Source organism: Mesoplodon bidens, assembly GCF_964165515.1.
Source record: "Mesoplodon bidens genome assembly, chromosome: 5".
Classification (NCBI taxonomy): domain Eukaryota; kingdom Metazoa; phylum Chordata; class Mammalia; order Artiodactyla; family Ziphiidae; genus Mesoplodon; species Mesoplodon bidens.
Genome location: NC_138161.1, coordinates 107986735 through 107999608, shown reverse-complemented (window position 1 = coordinate 107999608; position 12874 = coordinate 107986735). Strand labels below are relative to the sequence as shown.

Sequence of the window (12874 nt, the reverse complement as noted above, 5' to 3'; positions counted from 1 at the left end):
TGCCTCAGATCTTCGTATTTTCAGGCTGGCAGCATAGTAGTATCTGGTACCCCAAGTATAAGAGCAAAACCAACCACTGTGTGCTTCTCCTCGTCCAAGAAGAGTTACACTCGGAGGTCTAACCATACTCCTATTGAATCTTGAAGCTATGCTGAAGTCACCATCCCCTCCACCTTTCAAATACAATCAAATCATTCTCCAGTGCCCTAGCTTTTCTGTAAGAAAGAGCTCTGTGGAGATAGTATTCAGACTTCATCCTCATTGCTTCAAATCCAAAGCTCATGGTTTTAATTACCAATGGGTTGGCAGGGCAATGTTGGTTGATACACTTGAACTGGCCAGTCTGCTCATAAGCCCTCCTAAGAAGACACATCGAACCTAATTAGATAACAATATCTTTTCCCAGTAAGGATCCTGAACGATTGTCCAATTTTTTTCAAGCTACTGCCTCCAATTCCAAATCTAGATGTTGATTCTGGTTCCCAGGTGGTGATATATTTGGACTTTATCATACTGAACTCAGCCTACTGACTGAAAATTATGCCTCCCTCCATCCTCTCCTTCTCAGGGGAGAGGCTCCCTCAGTCTGAACCCAGGGAGGCTCTGCACCTGTGGTCAACTTTGGGAATGACTCTGGGTACTAAATACTTGGAGAGCTCCTATTAAATAACCTCCACTTTTCTCCCTTCTCCCTTATATTCTGGGTATCCATCCATCCTTCTATCCACTAATTCACTCACCCATTCAAAATTTTTAAGAATTACTATACACCAGAAGCTATGTTAGACTCTTGGACTAAGACAGGGTCTACATCATCAAGTCTACAATGTAGTGGTAGGGAACAACTTTTAGAAGAAGAAAAATAGCATAAAAGGTGGTGTATGCTATAATAAGAAGTATGAACAGCTCACTGTGGGAGGCCGTTGGTGACTAGCTGCTTTCCTGCTCACCTCCTTCATCCCTCTAACTCCTCTCTGACCTTCTGCATTATCCTCCACCAATACAGTCGTCAACTCCTGAGCCTGCTGTTTGTATCACCACTGACATGCCTTCTTCTATTCACCCATCTTTTTTCTATTTTCCTTGCCTGTGAAATGAGATCTCACAAGAGACATATTAAAACGTGGTAGTCATCCCATGGACAGGGCTTTAAAGCAGATTTCAAGTGGCTGAGTCTCAGTATGGAAAGTTTGTGTCAGGATAATGAGTTGTCTGTGTACAGATACTCTGTACTGTGGAAGAGCAGATGAAGTGAAATGCCTGCTGTAATTGCTCCCTTTGGGGAAATATATGGGAGACAGGACAAAGTGATATTACTACTCAATTGGCCCAGCACCATGAATTTTAAAATGGTTATGTGAAAATACCAAAGAGGGATACATGGTACACTCCCACACACATACAAAAAGAGACTTGGACCAAACTGCTGGAAACTGTACTAAAAAGCAAGTACATTTACCTACATCACTGGAGCCATATAATATGAATGATCAGGCATGTGTCAGAGTCCCTGGCCAAACCAGGCAGGGTCAGAGCCCTTCACCTTGGAAGGCGCTAGTGTTTGGTGGCTGCCTGACCCTCCCTTACAGAGATGGAGGCAAGCTGTCCAAGAGTGCTGATTAGGAATTCGTTCATTTATTAATTCATTTATTCATTCAGCAGTTATTCATGAAGTACCTACCATATGCCAGGTACTCTACTAGGCTGAAGATACAATCCTGAACCGGAAGGATGCGATCTGTGCCCTCTTGGAGCTTATATTCTAGAAGCCACTAAGAATAGCTAGAAGCAGTCAAAGCTAGAGGGCAGTAGGATGTGATTGTAGTAGTTCTAATGCTTAACTTTGATGAGCCAGGTACTAAGCAGTCTACTTGCGTTCATTCATTTAATACTCCTCACCATCTTAAGTTTAAGGTTATTATCCTCACCTCTTTTATTTTTATTATATTTATTATCTTAATCTTACAGAAGAGGAAACGGAAGTTCAGAGGAGTTAAGCAACTCACCCCAGTTCGTATCGTTAGTAAGCGGCTGTCTTTGCCACAGTCTCTGCTTAGCCACTATGCCCTATGGGATTCCAAAACAAGAAAGCTGAACCAATGGACTAGTGAGGGGACAGCACTCTGTTGCTCATCTTCCTTGAGTTAAGCTTCAAGTCTCCTTTTCCCATCATGCACTTGCCTTGACCCTCAGAGCTAACCTCCTGCTGCATTTCCACCGGTGAGCCCTGTCTCCTGTCTGCACCACCTTCAGGTAAGGCACTCCACCACTCTGGGGAAATGCATTGCCTCGGGGAGTGAAGCCCCAGGAACCACACCTTGCAACTCCGCAGGTTCACCAGGTCCTTGGACAGGACAAGAATACAGGGCATCCTATGGTGTCCATATATAATACTCCTACAGATAGATATACTATCGGTTGTATCTGAGGCCCCAGGTAAAACAAAGCCTTGATATTCGATTTTTCTTTTCTGCTATAATCTAAACCAATAATGCAGTTGAAGATAATATAGAGCTGTATTAGGAAATCCTTTTTCACTTTGTGCTGAGCTTGGCTAATGGAGAAGTAACATAGCAACTGATTTTTTCTTTCTCTGCCTTTGTTAGCAACTAAAACCAGAATGACTTATTTTTTTCCTCCTGGCTTCATTTAGGGATTTAAAAACCTTTTGTTCTGGTTCTCTGCAAAATTCTATTGTATCTTTGGGGAGAACGTCTCCTTCCTGCTTTATAATCTTCTGCTATCTGTAGGAAGGAACACGTAATAGACTTCTAGGAGAACAGCAATCACCTCTGTCACTTGACAAGGACTGAAATGTGAGGTTTTGACAGATGACAAATTGACAGTGATTAGGGGAATTATTTAAGTGATGAAGGACAAACATGAAGGGTAAGAATTTTTCTGTTTACAGGCGTAAAGCTAAAATGAACCCACAAATTGCTCAACAGCCATATTTTCCAGTGTTTTTCAGAACACATCTTTCCTACTCCAGGCATAGTGGGAATGCTTTCTAGAAGTGACATTCTTACCACTTTTTAGTTAATATAGTATTATTCAACAAGATCCGGAGAATGTAAGAGCTAGAAAGAAACTCTGAAATCCCCTAGTCCAAGGAAATCATTGTCCTGTTGGGGAAACTGAGGTTCAGAGAGGAAAGCTGTTTGGCAGACATTAATGGAAGAATGAGATTGCACCCTGGGCCTTGAATCTCCCTCAGTCAATCGTGCTCGTGTCTGTTACCTCTGCTGTTTCCATATAATTCTTAGACTTGTGGTAGGAATTCCTAGAGTTGCCCCCCAACCAGACAAGCTGTGCCCAGATCTTTGTGTGAGCTGTAAGAAATACTTAAAATAATTTAATTATTAATGATAAAGAGATTCAACAGCTGCTGCTGCTGCACCTGAAGGCTCGTCATTCTCACATCTTTAGTGATACCTCATTTATCAAACAGCACAATAAGACAATAACTTCACCAAATGAAAAAGACTGACATAAAGTATCTAAAAAAAAATGCCTTTTTCTTTTAGAAAAAAAAATGTCAAAATGAAACCCATGTTTTCATAATGTAAAATTACACTTCTCCCTTTAAAACTCTGCTTTTTTCATGATACATAAAATATTGAAAGGGCCCAACTGCAAACTTAACCATTGGGAATCTACGTATATGTACACATGTACCTCCATAGATTTCTTGAGGACTTCCTGGAATAATTTTGGCTGGAAACAGATTAGAGAGAGGAAGAAGAAGCTAAGCTTATTTTCCATCTAAAAATTAATTTAGAAGATAGTTATAACCATACTTGCCTTTTCATTAGGTGTATAATTTTTAATGAAATTAATAAATAGCAGCCACAGAGCAGCACTACCCAAAAAGTGGTCCATTGTCTAGTACTCCCATAAGACAATCTGTTAAAAATGGATACTGTGGTCAAATGAATTTGAAAAATGCAAATAATATAGTCCCTTGAAAATTTACAGTCCATATTAGCTTTTTATGGCTCTGAGGTGTCCTGCCGTCAAGACAAATGCATTTTCCAAGCTATTTTAATACAGAGTCTTTTTAATTTTTCATGGAACACACTTTGGAAAATCATGCCACAGATAATACTTTTTAAAAGATCAATAAGAAGTATTTAAAAAATTATGACTACATTGAAAACCGAGAAGTAAAAGCAAGCAAACTAGTCTTCACTTGTGGTACTGTCAGGTCTAGACTTGTGCTTTAAACAAACACAAAAGCAGGCATAAAGCATGAAGTAACTGTTTTCAAACATTGGATAACAGGCAGCTCAAGAATCTGACTCCTAAGAGAAGAAAAAGTCATTAAGTGAGCCCTTGATGGATGGATGGCCTTTAGCCTGGGGCACTGTCTGGGAGGGGGAGGGGAAGCCCAAGCAGTTTCACTGAGCTGACTGAAGAGCAGAGATTAGAGTAGGGATGCTGAGGCAGCTGGGACTTGTGGGCTAGGGTACCAGGAGCAGGGAGTCACACAGAGAAGGAGCTCGAGAAATCCACCTATTGGTCCCCTTATCTTCATCCAAATACAATTCTTACAAACAGCTCAGCTCAGTGAGACCGGCAGAAAACAGCTATGGGGGTTTTGTGATCTCACAGGAGGTTTTGGACTTCCCACAGAGCACGACCATCCCGAGTGAAGAGACTTTGTTGAACACTGCGGGCTTTCCCCTGGGAGCCAGTGGGACCAGGCTCTCCACTAAGGGCTGTGCTAGACCCCATCTAACAAAGCTTAAAAACAAGCCTCCAAGGTATCCCGCTGATCTGGCAGTCAATTATTCCTGCCGTAAAAAAATTCAACACTCTTTCCTGGAAGAAAAACAACCAGACTCTTAAAAAAGCAGCACTTCCAATGTCTAGCATATAATTTAAAAACTACTAGGTAGTTATCTTTAAAAAGCCAAAAAGATGTGGCCCATAACAGGGGGAAGTGAGTAGTAGTCAATAGGAACAGACCCAGAGATGACTGAGGGGTTGAAATCAGCAAACAAATGCTTAAAACAGCTCTTCTATTTAGGTTTATAGACTTCAAGGAAGATAGACATAATAAGTGAACAAATGGAAGTAAACTGAAAACTCCCATTATGCTTGCAAGTACGTATTATTCCTTTCAGCAAAGACTTTTTAAATCATCGAGTTATTAATTATCAATACTTTCTATAGGAAAGTTTTCAGTCTTATATTGAGATTCTGTACTTGAATTTTACAGATTTTGAGGGTTTAAAAGAACCCCCAGAGCAGTTTAAAAAAATCCTATAAGCTGTGTCTGAAAAACACATAGAAATCGTATCTAGACATATTAGAACTTGGCTGTTAATGGCAAGTTATAAATGATTCATTAGCTGGCTAACTATGGGGAGTCAAAAAGAATAGTTTCTTAGTGAGAAGCAATGAGAGAAAAGAGTTCAAAACTAAAATATGAAGCAAGAGCAAGTAGTTGATAAAGATGGTCCGCCATAGAAGGGTTTCATAAAATTTCATCTACAGTCAAAGCCAGCTCTTCACATTCCAGGAGACATTGGCCTCCCCAGATTTGATCTTTCCAATTCGGCTGCTGGTAAGCATGGCAGAGCCCCAACTTTTGTAGACAAGCTTCTGTTGCAAATCTTATAAGATCCTCTAGATCTTGGGTCAGGAAGGTCAAACAGGTACTGTCAAATGAGGGTGTGTGTGTGTGTGTGTGTGTGTGAGAGAGAGAGAGAGAGAGAGAGAGTATAAAGAGGTGTTGTGTCCTATAGCTTGTAGATTGTCCTTGCAGGAATGAAGTTCCAGCTCTATTCCTGAACACAGTGCTATAACAAGGGCAGGGTGGGGGGACTGCGCAGAGCTGTGGTCCATCCTGAAAGGGGTGGTATATGATCACTGATATGGTTTACAATCACTAGCACATGGTAGTAATAAAAAAGTAGGTTGACTTTTTGTTGGTTTTAGTATTTTTAAAATTCTTTATAGGGATTATTTCCACTGCCCCCTCTCTCCAAACTTATCCCACTGCCTGAATAGTTTTCTTGTTACTTTCACAGGCCATCCTGTATTTAATCAGGCATTAAATAGTCAATTGGGATAGTGCTCTTACACTTTTTGCTCTGCAGCAGACTTCATTAAAGGACTTTTATCTCCAGGGCTTTAATCTGTATTATATGGACGTATTTTTAATTGTCTTCAACAGATAAAATGTTCCCCTGCATAGATTCTAAGAATGATTTTATAGAAAATCTGGTAAATTTAATACTGTTCCATTTGTATAGCAACACGTAAATCATTTAAAAATTTATTTCATTTAATTCTCTTAGTGCTTTTCTATCCTTATAGACACAGATGGATATTATTATTTTCATTTGACACATGTTGAAACTAAGACCCAGAAAGTGATTGTCTAAAGTACCAAAGTTCCTTAATGACAGTGAGGGGACTAGACTCCAGCCTCTTATTACCCACCTCTTTTCTTTTTACTGAATTATACTACATCACTTATATGTCTATTCAAGTTAATTACCCCTTTTAATAAGAGACTATCAAGAAAAGTATTTTAGGGGCTTCCCTGGTGGTGCAGTGGTTGAGAGTCTGCCTGCTGATGCAGGGGACACGGGTTCGTGCCCTGGTCTGGGAGGATCCCACATGCCGTGGAGCCGCTGGGCCCATGAGCCATGGACGCTGAGCCTGAGCATCCGGAGCCTGTGCTCCGTGACAGGAGAGGCCACAACAGTGAGAGGCCTGTGTACCGTAAAAAAAAAAAAAAAAGAAAAAGAAACATCAGGCTGGAAAGTGGTTAAGACTTCACTGACTTATTTGTGGATTTTTATTCTCCTTTGAGAAAAAGATAACTGTTTCCAGCAAGGCTTCTAAAAAATTCCATTGAAATCTATATCGTGTTGAAGGAATAGTTCCGGAATAAACATCTAAACTATCTGATTTCCTCTACAAACCTGAAAACAGAATTACATGGGACAAATCATTGAAAAGTGTACAACATGGTACAAAAAATTGATTCAGACACATTCATGTGTCATACCATTACACAAAGTTTTGCCATGGGCTCAATATTCCCCCGAGACTTTATCGACTTAGTGTATTTGAAGCACTACAAAGGGAATATGGATATTATCAGTTCTACTAGTGTGGATTTTCCAGCATATCCTCCATCTTCAAATTATATTCGTGGTTGTAACCATCCTTGTGGCTATATGTGTTCACCTCTGCCAGAGAACCCAGCGTATTCCAAACTAGTGATGTTTGTCTGGAAAGAAATGAGAGGAAAATTGGCCCCATCAATAATTGGTGGTAGATATTAGCTGCAATCAGTGACAATGACAATGTCTCAGAAACCAGAGGAAACAGCAGATGGTCCAAGGAAACCATGTGGATCTGCTGATTCTCCTGCCTTCCTCCGTATCAAGATGTCACATAATCCCCTTTTCTCCACTCACACAAGCACCTCAAACTCCCAATCTTTTTTTTTTTTTTTGGTTAGACATATTCTTTTTTTTTTTAACTGAGGTGCAGAGCAGTAACATGAACTTGTTTTACGATCTTCAGTAATGGAAGAACTGGTGACATGGTAATACTTTTCTAATGTCAGTTGGAGAGATGGTCACAAAAAGGAAGGTAGAACGGAGGAGTCACCGAAAAGGTAAACAAGCCCCAAACTCTGAAGTTTGTTTAGGGAAGAACAAATGATGGAGAAAACCAAGACTTGTCCAGAACCAAAAGGAGACCTGGGCTTAAGAAGCTTGAGAACCAGGGGACAGTGTGGCTTCCAATAGCAGCTTGTCACCACTTCTCCACTATTTCGTAGAGATTATGAGCCAGGGGGGAACACTTAGTACTTCTTTACTCTCAAAGAAGCTGCGTTTTAAAATGAAAATACACCCTAGGAATAATAAAATTTTAACAATATTTCTTCTCTAAAGAATGGCATTTTGAAAGATATTCGTTATCTAAGTTTTTACATTTCTGATATGTTGGAATTTTTACTATGTATTATTTTGTAATCAGAAAAATTGCAGACATGTAAGAAATAGAAAGAATAGGGGCTTCTCTGGTGGCACAGTGATTGAGAGTCTGCCTGCTAATGCAGGGGACACGGGTTCGGGCCCTGGTCTGGGAAGACCCCACATGCCACGGAGCGACTAGGCCCGTGAGCCACAACTACTGAGCCTGCGCATCTGGAGCCTGTGGTCCGCAACAAGAGAGGCCGTGATAGTGAGAGGCCCGCGCACCACGATGAAGAGTGGCCCCTGCTTGCCACAACTAGAGAAAGCCCTTGCACAGAAATGAAGACCCAACACAGAAAAAATAAATAAATTAATTAATAAACTCCTACCCCCAACATCTTCTTTAAAAAAAAAAAGAAATAGAAAGAATAAGATAATGGATGAGGAACTAGGTAGTTTCATTAAAATATTGCATTCAGTTTTTTCCTTTTTTCTGAAGTATAATGTTATACTTACTAAAATGTGTAAATCTTAGGTGTAGAACTGGGGAATTTTTACATGAGTATACTTTCCAGCACCCACCATCTAGATCAAGATAGAGAATATTTCTATCACCTAAGAGAATTTCTTCCTACCTCTTCCCAGCCGATCCCCCAACCAAGGTCACCACCACTTTGACTTGTATCACATAGATTAGGGTCAGGAAGCAGCCTTCAGCTCTGACTTGACCACTAATGTATAGTGCCAATCTATACAAGTCCCTCTTCCTCTGTGTGTCCCAGGAAATAGACTAAATGACCTTTATGGTTCCTTTCAGTTCTACTATTCCAGGAAAGAAATATAAGTAATGTCTTTACCCCCAAGGGTCCTTAGTAAATGAGCAGTAAAAAGCATCTCCCAACTTCCAGACCTAACTCCATCTACTAAGCCAGAGGGCTTCTGTATAAGTTAGTTCCTAAAGTTGAATCAAGTAGAGTTATTTAAAAGAGAAGGTGATATTGAATTCTGAAATATTAGATTAATGCTTCATTTTTTTTTTTTAACTATTTACTATACACCAAACATCACTTTGGCAGGCAATCAGCTCAGCTCGGGAGACAATGATGGCCACAGCAGTTCCTGCTTCTTAGTCTAGTGAAGGAATGAAAACACAGCCCAGTCTCATTTAGTGCAGAATCTAAAAAAACTGAACTCATAGATACAGAGAATAGATTGGTTGCCAGAAGCTGGGGGTGGTGGTGGGCAAAAGGGGTGAAGGTGGTCAAAATTTCCAGTTATAAGATAAATGAATCCTGGGATTGTGTACAGCATGGTGGCTGTAATTAATAATACTGTATTGCATATTGAAAGTTGCTAAGAGAGGAGATCTTAAAAGTTCTTATCACAAGAAAAAAAAATTGTAACTATGGGAGGTGGTGGATGTTAACTAGACTTATCATGGCAATCATTTCACAGTATATACATATATCAAGTCATTATGTCGTACACCTTAAACAAATACAATATTATATGTCAATTATATCTCAATAAGACTCGAAGAAGGAAAAAAAAAGAAACACAAGTCCAAGTGACTGTAATGGAAGGAAGAATTTCTCGGGACCTCAAGAGAGAAACCAAGTTCTAAGAAGGGAGAAAACTCACTTTCAGCTGGGTGAAACAGGTGATGAGAACAACTTTATGGAGGGGGTTGACCAGAAAGCTGGATGAGAACAGGCTTTATGGATGGGGTTGATCAGAAAGTTGGACCTTGAATGAAGAGCAGCAGTTGGATATACAGAATGTTAGTTCCAAAAATGTCCTAATCTCACAGAAGATGACAGGCTCCATTCCCCAGAGCATTCACAGCATATTCTTTTTTCAGCGAGATTAATGGTTTTGTGCTGAGGTCTGCATAGATTTTACCTGATTTATATCTGCAAATAAACAAGTCCTCATTAGGGAAACTATATTTGTGTAGCAGATTGACATCAACAGATCCTTCATATGTCATATCAACAAATCAAGATTTATAGAGAAAATCATGTGTCCAGAGAGCCTTCAAATCAGTGATTCCACTCACAACCCTCTAGGCTATGTTCTGTCCACCTGGAGGGATCTAAGGTTTTCTGGTTGGGCTGGACAGTAGATGGCTTTCACCAATGCCGCAGGAGTCCCTAGTCTCCTGGAGGAAAGTAGTTCATCATAAATGCTGTCTCTTCCTTGTATTGCCGGTGTGAGATCTTCCTTCATGATTTGACATTTGTGTTATTGACTCTGAAAGCACTGAGTGACCAGAGACCTCACTTCCTTACCAGTTTCCATGTCAAAAGCCATGTCCTGAGATCTTCAGATTCAAGCCCACTGGGGGTGCTCCTCTGTGTGAAAAAATCCCTTTATGAAGGCAATGAATCAGAAACCACATGGCTGAGCTCTCCAGGGAAGACTGGGAAAGGACAAGTCACAATGATTGATTTTCTTATATCTATTTATTCATTTTAAATAATATGGTTTAAAAATTATTAACTCTAGATTACCCACAATTCAAATTGCATTATCTGAAACTCTTTATTACTAGTAAAAGGAAATCATTTCCTTTTTTTTTTTTTTTTTTTTTTGCAGTACGCGGGCCTCTCACTGTTGTGGCCTCTCCCGTTGCGGAGCACAGGCTCCGGACGCACAGACTCAGCGGCCATGGCTCACGGGCCCAGCCACTCCGCGGCATGTGGGATCTTCCCGGACCGGGGCACGAACCCGTGTCTCCTGCATCGGCAGGCGGACTCTCAACCACTGCGCCACCAGGGAAGCCCATTTCCTTTTTAATAAACATGCACCAAGCTCTGCTTATGTGCTAGGAGTTGATATTCTATGAAAATGCAAAAGACAGATCATAGTTTCTCATTATTACGTATCCGAATTCTTTGAACGGTTATCAAGCATCTTTTATGTCCAAGGCGCTTTTCTTTTTTTTTTTTTTTACTTTTTATTTTATAGTGGAGTATAGCCGATTAACGATGTTGTGATAGTTTCAGGTGCATAGCAAAGTGACTCAACTATACATATACATGTATCCATTCTCCCCCAGACTCCCCTCCCATCCGGGCTGCCAAATAACATTGAGCAGAGTTCCCTGTGCTATATAGTAGGTCCCCAAGGCATTTTTCTAGGTGCAAGGGAAAGACATAGGTGAGCCAGAGACCCTCAGGTGTCATCTCTTACAATTCCCCCATTTTTTAGATGAAGAAATCATAGCTCAGAGAGGTTATTTAATTTTACCAAGGTCACATAGCTAGTAAGTTACAAAGCCCAGAATGTTCTCTCCTAGATTAGTAGGTTTCTCCATTACCAAAAGAAAAAAAAATTGCCTTTTTCATAAGAATAAAAGCAAACCTGACAGATGTTTTCCTGAAATGGGCCTATGGTTTGATAGACTAAGAACTATTGACTAAGGAAATCACATTATCTTTTCTCAAGAAAACAGTGTGGATGACATTGGATTCACCCAGAACATAGAGTCAGTTTGCACAGGTTGGATGGGAGAGTCTCACTCACTCAGCTCAGTACATTAGGAAAGAATACATATTGCTGAGAGCAGGACATTTTGCTATGGGGTTCAATTTGTAAGAATTTATTTATAACAAGTAAAAATGGAAAGAACCAGAATATGATTTGTTCCTAAAAGGGACAATTGCTACCCATTGTGTAATGGCAATTGCCCTAGGTCAGCTGCATAACTGGAACCAGAAATAGTTTGGAGCTAATCAGTCCTTTTTTTTCCTTCATTTTCTACCCCAGTCTTCATCAGTTGAAATGTGACTGCTGCTATCATCCAGGTATATATAAAATAGATAAGCAACAAGGATTTACTGTATAGCGTAGGGAACTATATTTACTATCTTATAATAACCTATAATGGAAAATAATCTGAAAAATATATACATATAATTGAATCATTTTACTGTACACCTGAAACTAACACAATATTGTAAACCAATTAAACTTCAATTGAAAAATTTAAAAAACACTAAAGCTCTCTCAAAGTTCATACTTGGTCTCTATATTTAAAATTCCCTTTTGCACCCAAGGACTTTCCTTAACACATAAGTGAAAGAACTGCTGATATTTATTGAGTGTTTACTACATTCTAAGCATGTCCTAAATACTTTACAATATTTTAAATAATCCCCTTAAACAAACCTATGAAATGGGTATTTTTAATATATCCATTTTACAAAGAGGAAACCAAGGAACAAAACTATGAAAACTTGTCCCAGGCCACACTGCTAATAAGTGATAGAGTTGGGACTGGAACCCAAGCAGTCTTGCTTTATAGACAAATTCTTTTTTTTTTTTGGAAGTCCAAGTTTCCTCATTCTTAAGAGGGAAACACAGGGAAAGGTGGTCTTAGATATTGTTATATCTGGATGTGATGTCATGTTTGGGATTTCTGTCATCTTGCTACTAGCTTTAGGGTGAAGCAACATTCTCTTTAACATTATGAGCTGCCAAATAAACTTTAGACAAATTCTTATTCATCAGTGGTAACAATATATGTGAAGAAATAAATGAATATTTGGTCTTAATGCTTGCAAGGGATGATAATAGCTCCAACTCACTGTTGGATCTGGATCAGGAGGTGGTGCACTGAAATATCACGTGGCCAGCAGAGCCAGAGGACAGGTGAAAGTCCTGGGCTAGGGAGTGCTGAGCAGCAGGCCATGGAAACTCACTTCTGCCAGCAAGTCCCACAGGCAAGCATGAATAAGGGTGAGGGTCAAGGCCTCAAGGCCCAAAGCTGTTTGGGTACTAGAGACAAAGCGAAGAAAGGAGTGAAGTTTATGCGTCTGCCCCATCCCATCTAAGAGATCAGTCATCTCTCAGCATTGTGCCTCTCTGCCTTTCCGTTTCTCAAAGGATGGGGTCACATCTGCAGGGGAGGCCTTGGTTGA

General features: G+C 40.0%; 1 pseudogene across 1 annotated transcript; it reads left to right on the top strand.

Annotated features, from left to right (window-relative positions):
* Positions 1 to 6491: 6491 nt before the first annotated feature.
* On the top strand, positions 6492 to 7377 carry LOC308617817 (stAR-related lipid transfer protein 6-like; annotated as a pseudogene). Its single transcript has one exon. The product of its transcript is annotated as an stAR-related lipid transfer protein 6-like (transcript).
* Positions 7378 to 12874: the final 5497 nt, after the last annotated feature.